Genomic DNA, 13539 nt, shown 5'->3' on the forward strand with positions numbered 1-13539 from the left:
GATGAGCGTAGAGTCATCTGCATACTGTACACAAGTTGCATCTGGGATAACTTTGGGTAGGTCATTAATGAATATGGAGAAAAGGAGGGGACCTAGGACAGAACCTTGGGGTACTCCAAGGGTGACAGGTAGAAGGTGGGATAAGTTGTCTTTCCACAGGATGGCTTGTTGTCTGCTGTGCAGGTAAGAGTGGAACCAGCTGAGTGCTGGGTTATCTAAGGAGAGTGATCTTAAAGAGTCTAGGAGGAGGTGGTGATTTACCATATCGAACGCTTTAGATAAACTGAGAAAGAGGGCAGAGGAGAGCATATTCTGATTGCGGTTTTGATTTATAGTGTGAGAAAAGGAGATAAGGGTGGTGGTAGTACTATGGGCTGGTCTGAAGCCATGCTGGGTTGAAGCTAGGAGAGTATTCTGTGTAAGGTGGGTTAGGAGTTGTTTCTGTATGCATTTCTCCATTATTTTCACAAAAGGAAATAGTATGGCTATGGGTCTGTAATTAGAGAGTTTGGTGGAGTTTCCCCCTTTATGAAGTCGAATAATATGAGATGTATTCCAGATGGAGGGAATGTAGGATTTGTGGATAGTGCGATTGATTAAGATGGAGATAGGGTACGCTATAACATTAGTGGCCTTTTGTAGTAACTCTGCAGGAAGTTGGTCAGCTGCCAGGGTGGTAGGTTTTAGTTTCTTAAGTAGGGATTTAATATAGTCTGTGCGGATAGGATCAAATATGAGTGGGGGGGTATTTTCTCGAGTAAATGAGATTGCAGTCGAGGAGGTGGGAGATTATTAGCAAGGGACTGGACTGTTTCAGTGAAGAAAGTGTTAAAGGTTTTAGTAACATATTTAGGAGGTTGTTGTAGGGTAGCTGAGGGGGTGGGGGTAGAAGTTATACCTGGGTGGATCAGTTTTTTTAGACCTGACCAGAATTTTTGAGACTGATTATGGTGTTTTTGCTGTAAATTGGAATAGTAGTTTTGTTTGTCTAACACAATAGACTTTTTTGCTTCATTTCTCATTTGTTTGAATGTAATGTGGGCTTGTGGGGATTTGGTGGCTCTCCAGGAGGTCCATGCTGAGTTTCTAGCAGTAGGTTTTTGTCTAGTAGTATTGGTTAGCCATGGAGCAATTTTATTTTTGGTTCTGATTGCACGTGTGCAAGCATGCCTATCTAAGATGGCCAGGAATCTAGTGTTGAATTTGGAGACTCCTTCATCAAGGGGGAATGTTTTTAGATTGGCCCATTTACATGAGCTAAGATTGTCCTGGAAATTAGTTAGGTTAAAGTTCTTTGTATACCTAAGGGTTTTAAAGGTGGTTTGGTGAGACATGTCATCCTTTTTCCAGATTATATTGGTAAGGAGGTGGTCGCTCATTTCTTCAGGTAGGGTGCCTGATTTGCATAACTGTGGTTTGTTATTTATTAAGATCCAGTCTAGGATACTTTCCTTTTTGTTGGGCTTGTTGATTCTGGTGGGGGGTGGTAATAGTCTGGGAGAAACCATATAAGTTAATATGAGTGGTAGGAAAGTTTGCTGAACAAGTTATCCAGTTGATGTTGAAGTCCCCGAGAAAGATTGTTTCTTGGGGGTGGGTTGTGGATAACCATTGAAGGGTGCTTTCTAAGGTGGCTATGTTGTTGCCTGGGGGAATATAGCTGCATGCTATGTTTATGTATTTGTGTTTGTTAAGTTGTACTTTTGAGATGATTATTTCAGAGTTGGAAGTTGTTAGGTATTGTGTGGTGCTAATTGTGGATATCTCGAGAGTGGATTTATAGAGGATGGCTACTCTGCCTCCTTTTCTGCCTTTATGGTCAAGTCTTATTATGTTATAGTTGGGGGGGGTAATATTTCATTATCAGGGATAGTGGGTTTGAGCCATGTTTCTTTAAGGTAGAGTATATCAGGGGAGTGCATGTCTAGGAGGGCGTGCAGATAGTGGACTTTCTTATTTAAATTTCTGATATTTAGGTGGCAGACTAGGAATGATTTGGGGGCATTATGTGAGCTTCTTAGGTTGGTAGGAGAACTATTTATAGGGTTAGAGGTAGCTGATGACTTTGGGCCTGGGTGAGGATGGATGTCACCGCTGGTTATGAGGTTAGGTAATATACTCCTTATGAATTTGGTGAACTTTAGTAGGAGTTGGTAATAGTTCTTTGTCCTTGGGTTTAAGTAAGTAGGATGTATGGGATGGTGAGGATTTGGGGTAGTGCAATTGGTGAGGAGCTGGGGTAGTATTGGTGGCGGGGTGTGTGTTTGGATGCTAGTGGTTGTGATAGATGAAGGGTACTGAGAGTTAGGTAGGTAGTGGAATTCATATGCAGTGAAGACAAAGTATTATAAGTGGGGAAATGAGGTAGCTATATGTTTTAGGGTTTTGGGATAAGGTGGAAGTAAGGGGATACATTCTTGATGGGGTAGTAGAAGGGTTAGTGAAAATAGGTGGGGTGATAGAGAAGTGTGAAAGATAATTAAGGTGGGAGTGGGGGGTGGGTTTGTGGAAAGGTTGAGTTCTGATAGGATGGTTGTAATTAATGGGAAGGGCTGATTAAGTGGGGGGGTGGTTAGGGAAGTATAAGAGTAGGAGTACTGGGGGTGGGTGGAATTTGGGGGCAGGGTCTACACCCTTATATCTTCTCTCCCCACCCTCATAACACAAAATTCCCTCAGCCATTACATCTCTTTTATCCCATCATCAGGAAGAGAACTTACCTTTTTGCCCACACTAAATTAATTCCTTCTTACCTACCACCATTCAATTAACTATCACCCTTACCTTCTATCTGAAAATCATTCTCTTTATTACACACTGCTCAGACATGTAAGTGTTATTTCTGTATACCTAATCCATCTACAAACAATGACAGATTTTGTCTAAATTATTATTTCTATCTACATGTAACCTTGACTATTACCTGTCACTGATGTTATTAAATGTTTTCAAACTTTTATGTAACCACAGTTTTGACTATAACCTGTCACTTGATGTTGTTAAATGTTTATAGACTTCTCTGTAACCACAATTTGTAATGTATAATCTGTCAGAGTAGAAGTCTTCTTTTTCTAGAATAACAGGGGAGTAGATACGGGGATTGAACTTTACATTGATAACAAAAGGATGGCTGCAAAAATGTAGGATGAGGGGAAGAGTTTATAAAAGCATTTGCAAAAGCTGACCACGTGATCTGAAAGAAACTGGGAGTTCAAGGCAGATAAAACGAAAGTACAGCAGTGAGCTCTGGTGTAAAATACTATCCAGAGGAATGAAACTAATGGCAAAAGAGCAAAAACAAGGCATCTGAAAATGTGAGAAGGCTGAAAAGACTGTGGCAGTAACATTTAGAATTCTAGAGTGTATCAGCAAAGGAATAGACCCCAGAAGCAAAGAGATAATGCTACTGCTCTGCCAGGCCCTAATCAGGCCATAACTTGATTACTGTCTGCAGTTCTGGAAGCTATATAAATAAAGAAAAATTAAGCTGCTGGAAGAACTGCAGAAAAAAAAAACATGAGGAAAGTACAAAGGATGGAAGGAAAACTATATAATACACGAACAGAAACAAGAAAACTTTTACGTTCTATTCCATAGAGACAAAAAGAGATATGGAAGACAAGATAAGGGTGCATGAGATCCTGCTCAGGAGATGTGAAGCATTCATCCTGTATAGGAATGCCAGAGGGACTAACTAGTCCCTAGTTTTCCAAAAATACATGTTCAAATACAGGGTTGTGGACCCATGGACAACTGGAAACCATGACAGAGAATCTACAAAGGCATTCAAGTGGGGAGGCAATGGTAAAAAAAAGTAAAGTTGAAGGTAGAGACAGAAGGGAGGTGCAATATATTACTGAATATACTTAAGGAGCAGGCCAAATAAAAGCTTAATATCTTCTTATATCATCAAGCAAATATAATGAAAAGTATGCCACAAAGTGGCTTTTGCAAGAATAGAAAGCTGCATATGACTTTCCCACTCATTTCACCTGCTTCACCCTGTGAATAGAAGGAAGGAGGTAGATTCTCACTCCAAATGGCAAATAAAGGTAGGTAAATGACAAAACCATTGTTAAATATCAGTCTTCTAAACACTCATCCAGACACAGTCTTAAATAAAGAAAGAAATTCAAAATCTACTACCATTCAACCTCCCAAAAATGCAAAGATACTCAGAGTTTTATTTCAAGCTCCTTGTAGTCTCTGCGAAGACCAGCAGCATGAAGGGCATATTGTCTGTCACGAACCTCAAATGTGTGAGTCACTCTATAATTTTCAGAAAGATCTGACTACTAAACCTGCAGTCAGGGCCGGGCTTAACTAAACTAACACCTTATATTAAAAGCTTTGAGGCATCCCCTGTCTCTGCCAAACTCATCCTGGCATACTCACAGTATCCAGCTTCCTTTTCCCTCCTTTTTCTCACAATTTATTTGACTCTCCATTTTTTCCTGCAATTATTCATTCATTCATTCAACATATTCTGTCTAAGCAAGACAGCACTTTGATAACTGTGAAGGAAACAACTGCATAAAAGTGTGGGGGCCTCAAGACCTCCAGAAGATATGAGATTTTTAGATACTTTGAGATGCATTCTAGCCTTTTTTAAACAACAATTTTCATCCAGTGATTAGAAAGACAAAAGCACAGGTACCAGATGAACAGCTTGGTCTTCACCTAAGAGCCAATAGTATGTATAAAAAGTCGAACTGCCACAGTAGAAGGAAAATTCTTTATTGCAAGGAAAAATGAGCGCTTTCACGACCCTCCAGGTCGCTTCATCAGACTTGATAAAACATCCCATGCCTTCATTGATATATATACTTTCAAAGTGACCAATCAGTTAAGACAAACAATTAAATATTTATATCAGATTCGATTAATTTAAAAATAGTAGAAAAAAACATAAAAAGACATAAAATTGTTAAAAACAGTATACAAGTTCAAATGTAAATGCCTATAGAACCATGTAGAAGGGAATTACTGCTTTAAGGCTCTTGCCTTTAAAAATGGTTTCAAAGAAACAGTTTCATTAATGCCTGGGGGTTTGTCTGCATTTAGTTGCAGAATCCATTTTTGCTCAGCCTCTTCTATTCTGTTTTTAACATCATCCCCCTCTGATATTTTCTTCCAGAACTTCTAAAATTAAATGGAACTAAAAGAATGACAACAGAAACCTATCTAATGAGAATCCCCCTTTTCCCATGCAACAGAAGGGAATACCAGGAACTGAAATGATACCCTTCACACTAATGAATGCTTTACCAATAAAAAGCAGATCAAGGAGCAGAGGAAGGAAGGGCCGAGTCAGGCAGATACCAAACACAGAAGCAGCACGGAACACAATGGTAGCCCGCAGCAAGAACACAAAAGTCTGGTAATAAATCTTTCATCTTTAACAGTAACTGATGCACATATGTCACTTTTGAATAAAGGGCTGTTGTTTATTCCAGCCCCGAGAACTGTGTTAGCTGACATTCTTAAAGAACGTTAAGTTATCTGGTCGCAACTTAACTTTAAAAACTAGGTTTAAAGGACAGATGACTGACAATGTGAATATTTTTAAAAAAGCTAGTACATTTGTACCTAAATTACATCCTATGGTAGAATCCTATGTGTCGGTATGTGAGAAGCAAATAAGGGAAGCATTTAATTCAGATAGAAGAGCTGTCTTTTATAACTTGAGTAAAGAAGAATCTGATGCTCTATATGACCTGAGGGAATTGCATTCAGTGGAAATTAGACCTGCAGATAAAGGAGGGGGAATTGTGATTATGGATAGGGAATTTTACATCCAGCAAATGATGAAACTACTGAATGACCATGAAACCTATGCCTGTATCTCAGTAAATATAGTTAAATGTGTTATAGACAGGATTGCTGTTTTGTTGTTTGACTTGCTGACTACAAATTTGATAACAGAGGATTTATTTAAGTATTTTAATGTAGAAACTCCCACCATTCCAGTTATATATGGCCTTCTCAAGGTACATAAAGATATCATATGTCCACCTATGAGACCCATAGTGTCTAGTAGAGGTTGGGCAACAGAAGCCATGTCAATATATGTAGAGAATAATCTTCATCCACTGCTTGAAAAGTGTGAACAGTACTGAAAGACACAAAATCTTTTCTCCAAACATTGTATAGAAAGACAATTTCGATAAATAAAGAGTATCTGATTGTAACCTTAGATATTACATCACTTTTTACAGTGATTCCAAATCAGTGGGGAATAGAGAACATTAGGAGCTTGCTATGTTCTAAATGTGTTTTCTCTAATGATAAAGTTAATCTGTTATGCAGTCTGCTTGAAATAATTTTGGACAATAATGTTTTTGTCTTTAAAGATAATTTTTACCTACAAAAGGTTGGCATAGCTATGGGCACAGCTTGTGTAAACAGCTACGCCAACCTAACTTTAGTCCAATGGGAAGAAACATTTCTACTACAGGGGAGTAAATTTAGCAAATATGTTCTGTGGCATGCACATTTTGTGGATGACATGTTTTATCTATGGGAAAACTCAATAGAGATGCTGGGCAGATACTTAGAGTACCTACACACAACAACACCATTTTTAAAATTTACCTGTAAGTACTCAAATGAACAGATAGAATTCCATGATGTTCTAGTGAAAAAATCAAAAATGGGGCAGATGGCTACTAGCCTATATAGAAAACCAAGTAGAAAGAATTCCATATTATATAAAAACAGCATGCATCCAAGATATGTTAGCAAAAACATTATAAAAGGGCAGTTCCTGAGAGCCTCAAGATTATATAGTAAAAACGATTAGTTGGAGAGGTCCATGTAAATGTTAAGAGGAGAACTACTTGATAGAGGATATAACCAGACAGAAATAGACACCACCATAGAAGGAGTATATCAAGAATGTCAAGGGAAGGGAAGACCTTACTTCTCAGAACAAACTACAAGAGATAACCCTGAAACTGACTCCAGGGATGAGAAACTCAGGTTTCCCATTACATATGCAAGTGATGTCAGTCAATTTTGTGATATATTTAGGAAGAACTGGAACATATTGTTAGCCACTACAGAACTTGAAGGCGTCATAGACTCTAGACCTCACTTCTCATTTAAAAACAAAAAGAAATCACTTAAAAGGCAATTATGTTATAAAACCCAAACACATAAGTCCCTGAATGCATCAGATGGGATAGGGACATATATGTGCAGGAACTGCAGAGCTTGTAAGTACATTTTCTCTTGTAGCACTTTTGTAGATCCACAGCAAAAGTTTAGAATTGAATTTAATTTCTATTTAGACTGCAGGACTAGAAACATAGTCTATCTGAGTTTTTGCCAATATTGTAAAGTTATTTTTATGTAGGCAAGACTAATAGAATGCTCAAAGAATGCATTTTAGAACATATGAGGGACACAGTAAACAAAAAGGAGAGTAGTGCCCTAGCTAAACATGTAGAAGCTGAAGGGATGCACCATGTTTTTAAATTTTTAGTTTTAGAGGTTCTGGAAGAAAATATCAGAGGGGTTACTGACATTACAAACAGAACTTAAGAGGCTGAGCAAAAATGGATTCTGCAACTAAATACAGACAAACCCCCAGGCATTAATGAAACTGTTTCTTTGAAACCATTTTTAAAGGCAAGAGCCTTAAAACACTAATTTCCTTCTACATGGTTCTATGGGCATTCACATTTGAACTTGCATACTGTTTTTAACAGTTTTATGTCTATTTATGTTTTTTTCTACTATTTTTAAATTAATTGAATCTGATATAAATATTTGTTTGCCTTAACTGATTGGTCACTTTGAAAGTATATATATCAAGGAAGGCATGGGATGTTTTATCAAGTCTGATGAAGCGACCTGGAAGGTCATGAAAGCGCTCACTTTGTCCTTGCAATAAAGAATTTTCCTTCTACTGTGGCAGTTCAACTTTTTATACATACTATTAATCCAGTGATTGCCTGAACAAAACGCATGATCAAAGAAATAAATTTAGTCTTATTTCTCAACTTTGTTTTTTCCTGCATCCTTTCAACACATCCTAACTAATCAAGACCATACTGTTTAATAACTACAGTGGGAATAAGTATATTAAGTCAAAGCCTGGGGGCTGCTAGGCCCCAGAATCCATGACATTTTCTATATGCTCTGAGATGCATTTTAGTTTTTTAAACAACCTTTTCATGCAGTGATTGCTTGAACAAAAACCTGGATTACTGAAAGAAATCCAATCTTACTCTTCAACTTTGCATTTTCATGCATTCTTTCAACACATCCTGACTGATCAAGACTACCCTGCAATAACTAAATTAAGCTGGGGGGTACTAGGCACCCAGAGGCATGAGATTATAGATGCTCTGTAGTACATTTTAGAGCTTTTTTTCCAACCTTTTGCTCCAGTGATGGCCTAAACAAAAATGATGCATATGGAAAATAAATTCAATTGTACTTTTTTATTTCAAGCAATAAATAAGTTGTATCTCAGTTTTAAAGCTCAAAGCTGACCAAACCCCACTTGACAATAAACTGAGAAGACAAATACTTCTGAGAATACATGTATCATATCTGAGAATAGCACCCATCACCCTACACACTCCTATCTCAAAATAGGTAGTCACTTCTTATGTATCTTTCTCTGACGTGAAATTAGGATTAAAATTAAGGCATAAATGCCCAGAGTTATAGCTCAAGTTGCTGTTGTCATATTTATATACAACATGCCTCCTCATCCCCTTACACCCAAAAGACAGACACCTTTTCTGTACCCTTATGACATCAGACTGGGACAAAACTGAAAAAAAAATAGAACATAGCACATTTGCTGTCAGACATATATAACCAGATGCTTATTTACTCTCCCCAAAAGATCGCCACCTGTATATGCATCAGATATTTGATTGCGATGAAAATGAAAACAAAAATAATGATCACAGTATTCCATCTTGTTTCTTCTAAAGACAGTAAAAATGCTCCTCTGCAAGCTATTGTGACTTTCTGTGTACCGCCCTGAAGTTTGTGAATGACCACACTGTCCCCAGCTCAACACAAGCTATAGTGACTCTGGGGTTTTGGGAAGAATGTTAAATAAATAATGACATAACCTTCAGCCCCCACACAAGTACAGAGACCTTCTATACACAACTATTAGCGAGTCTAGTTTTAGACTAGATGGGGTTTGTGGCAGAGGTGTTTGCTAACCCCATGTAAAAATGCACGTATACAGCCTTGGTGTGGGGGCCACCAGCACCAAATTGTTCCCCTGAAGGTGTAGGTATTCTGCGATGCATTTCTCCCTTATTTTTGAAAGAGAACTGTAATTGAGCAAGTGACAACATAGGTTCATAGGTTCATACTAGGCTATCTGCCCTAGGGCATTTATAAGCCTAGCCAGAGTGTGTTTGGCTTTCGCCACCCATTTTAAATTAATTTTGCTATGCCCTTTTTCAAGGTTAATATACTGTGCCTCTGACTAACAGTGACACAGAAGTGATACCCGGGGTAAACCTACGATCTCCCATCCACTCATCAAGATTCCTCTTGAAGAGAGTCAATGAGGGACTCTGCCTAACCTGGGCTGGGATTTTATTCCAGAGTGAAGGGAGCCTCTGAGTTATGAATCTGTCCCTCCAGCATGTCCTATTTATTTCAGTGCTGAGGTTCAAGTCTCTCGAGCGTGTAGCTCGATGGGATTTGGATTTTTTGAGGTGCAGCATGTCCCTTAATTCCGGGTTGGACATGGCTTTATACGTCAGGCACAGGTCACCTCTGAGCAGGCAGTATGCCACTGAGTAGAGCTGGAGTTTCTTTAACCGGGCAGCATATGGCATCTGTTTGAGCCCTTTGATCCTCTTGGTGAGGGACTTTTGGGGTCTTTCCAGTTGCAGCAGGTGTTTGGTAAGGTACATCCCAAAAGGGGCATTGTACTCGATTATGGGCCTGATGAGGGATGAGTAAAGAGGCACGATGACCTCCCCTAATCTAGATGTGAATCCCTTCATGATTAGGTGGGCTATATAAAATGTTTTTCTAACCACTTTGGCCACGTGGTTGTCAAATGAGAGATTGCTATCAACTTGGGTCCCCAGGTCCCTAATTACTTCTTCTGTACTTAATGGATTACCACCTATGTGGTAATTTGTGGGCACTTTGTTTTTGCCAAAATGGATGACTATACACTTTTTGGCGTTTAGCTTGAGGCCATGGCTCTGGCACCAGTTGTCTGTTTCTATGAGGCCCTTTTGGAGGATGCTTGTGTCGGCTGGAGAGTCGATTATGGCACCCAGTTTGCAGTCATCTGCGAACTTGGTCAGCCACAGTCCTTCTGTGTTGGCCTGTACCTCCGAGAAATATATACCGAACAAGAGAGGTCCCAGGACTGAGCCTTGTGGGATGCCACTTGTAACTGGTTTGGAGTCTGACATGGCTCCAGCAATTCTAACCATGTGGGTTCTGTCCTTGAGCCAGTTTGAAACCCATCTAGTGACATAGGGGTTTATATTTAAGCTGGTGAGCTTATCTATAATGCCCGAGTGGGGTACTGTATCGAAGGCTGTTGCGAGATCCAGGTAGGCTGTGTGGACCACCTTCCCTTCGTCAATGGCCTTGGTGACTGTTTCAAAGAAGTCGACCAGGTTTAAGAGGCAGGATCTGCCCTTAACAAAGCCGAACTGGGTAGGATCCAGTGTCTGTAGGTCCCCAATATCTTTATTTATGAGGTCCATGATGATCATTTCCATAGCTTTGCAGACCAAGCTAGTCAGGCTTATGGGGCGATAGTTTCCAGGGTCCGTTGAGGTACCACCTTTGTGGAGAGGGACCACTGTTGCTGTACGCCACACTTTGGGTACACATCCTGTAGTAAAGCTGAGATTGAACAGTAGTTTTATGTTTGGGTTTAGCTCTTCTTGGAGTTCATGTAGGACACAGCCCGGGACACCGTCTGGTCCCATTGATGCTGTATTTTTTGCTTTGGAGAGGGCGGCTCTTACCTGAGCATCTGAGATGTCAGTGGGGCAGCACTCTGCTTGGATAGATATTTGCCCTTTTGGTGGGGAGGGGGGGGAGTTTGCGCTGAACCTGTCAGCTAGGATGTTGGCAATGTCTGTGGGTTCAGTGTATTTTTTGTCATTTTGGACTAATTCTGAGCATATCTGGGAATTCCCACCCAGGTTCCTAACATAACTAAAGAAAGCCTTGTGATTATCCTTAGTGTCCTGTGCAATTTTTCTCTCGAAGCTGGCCTTAGACGATTGTATGAGTGCCCTTAGTTTTTTGCTAATACTGATTAGAGATGCCTTCCCTTTTTGGGATTTTGCTCTATCATGTAGTAGCGTCCTCCTTCTATTGTATAGTTTGTTTATGGCTGGGGTCCACCAGGCAGGACGTTTGCCTTTGGAGGATTGGGTCTTAGTTTTATTTGGGATTGCATGATCCATGCATTCCTGAAGGTGTTCAGAGAATGCATTTATAAAGGATTCTGCAGTCTGGGCCGTATTTTCCACAGGCCCGGGGGCTTTGAAGGATTCCACCTCGGTTTTGAGGAGTGTGAAATTTGCTTTAGAGAAGTTTTTCACTGTGGTTTTCTGGACAGGGGGTGGGGTCGGGATGTGAATATCCAGTGAGATCAGTTTATGGTCTGATCTTACCAGTGAGGGATACACTTCTGGTCTGGAGCATAGAGTCCCCATGTTGGTGATGATCAGGTCCAGTATGTTTTCCCTCTTGTGGGAGTGGTAACAAGTTGTTCCATAGCATTTGAGTTTATGAATTCTAGGAACCTTTGGGCTAGGGTGTTGGAGCTAGAGTAATGCTCCCAGTCTATGTTTGGGTAGTTGAAGTCACCCAATATAATGGTGTTTGGAGAGACCTTCATATTTTCCAGTGTTCTCAGGAAGGCCGAGTGGGGTTCTTGGGTTTGGGAGGGTGGTCTGTAGCAGGCTATAAACTGGAAGGCAGTTTTACCCACTGTTAGTTGCACATGGATAGTCTCTGATGCTTCGTGCTTTGCCATCAACCTGGAGGTGTGGGTATCTTTGATGAATATCGATACTCACCCTCCTTTTGTGGTTCAGTCCAAGTTTTGGGGCCGAAAAGCATGGTATGAGGTATAACCTGGTAGTGCTGGGGTGCTCTCGGGAGCCCTGAACCAGGTTTCTCTTACTGCACAGATATCGATGTTCTCCATGCTAAGGAGAGTTTCAAGTGCGTGCATCTTGAGGTTTAGACTTCTGGCATTGAGTAGCATTACTCTTAGTTTCTTATCCCTTGTGATACCTATGGAGGTGGGTTTGTCTTTTGAGCCTTGCCTAAAAAAGGCACTATGGGGGTAGCAAGAGCCTTTGCCAATATCCAAAAGCCCAGGGGTGACAGGTGCAAGCTGTCCCTAGCAAAGCATCATGGCTTGTCGAGCATATCATCCCAGGCTGACAGGCATTGGATCCCCTTTGAATGACACCAGTACTTAAGCCAATTGTTGAAATTGATCATCTTGTCTTCATATTGTGGCATCATTCTTGGTGAGGGTAAGATGCTACTCAAGGTCAGGGTCATACCGGCCTGGGCTACATACTCAGAGAGCTCCTCTATGTCTCTTTTCATGTAGTCCAGGGAGGTACGTCTCAGGTCATTCACACCAGCATGGACAATGACTGAGTCATATTTGTACTTGCCTTGGAGTGACCTGAGTGCTTGTGTTATGTGGCGGATCCTAGCGCCCGACAGGCTGCTCACCATGACCTTCTCCTTGTTCAGACTGGTGAGTGGGACATCAGTGTGCCTGATGACAGAGTCACCTATTACAAGTGTATCAGGTGTGTTGTTTAGCCTTAAGGGCTGTCACTGTTCGGCACACTGGCTTTGTGAGATATGTGTTGCACGTGTTTTGTTTTGGGGTAGCGGTTGCTTGGGTGTCTGCTTTGGAGGTCTCTGCTGCTTAGGCAGATCTTTATTTAGAGCCTCCGAGTATGTTTTTGTGTGATTATGTGTTTGGTTTGCTGTCGTGGTAGGTCTATGTGAGACTGGAATTGTAATGAGTGTGGTTTCCTTCTCCTCCTGACTGGTTATGCCAGTACTGAGTTGAGAGAGCTTAGCCTCCAGTTTGGCTATATGATTGCATCTCTCACATGTGTTGGAATTTGTTGGAAGGAGGGGAGGGTTGTCTGTGTACATGAGGCAGTTGTAACATTGCCTCAAGATTCCCAGATTCACCAGCTGGACCGGAGAGGAGATTGACAACTGACCTTTGGACATGCTAGAATAATATTGGGAATTCCTTTATAATTGAAAACAAGGGCCAATGGGGAGTGAGGGTGTAGTGCTTTTAATTTTTAGTGCTGACTTATATAATTGTTTTAGTGAGCAAGTGCCAGGTAACTTAAGTGCAATGTGTTACAGGTAACTTAAATGCAAAACGACAAACAGTAACTTTCAATCAAGTGAAACAAGGAAATAAGTACAGTAAGCAATGCAGATATCACTAGGGATCCACAGAAGCGCTGAGAAGCCGCATTTTAGGTGGAATTAGTGTTCCAGGGAAATAACAAG

Source organism: Protopterus annectens, chromosome 15.part0, assembly GCF_019279795.1.
Source record: "Protopterus annectens isolate FY-2018-M chromosome 15.part0, PAN1.0, whole genome shotgun sequence".
NCBI classification, from domain to species: domain Eukaryota; kingdom Metazoa; phylum Chordata; order Ceratodontiformes; family Protopteridae; genus Protopterus; species Protopterus annectens.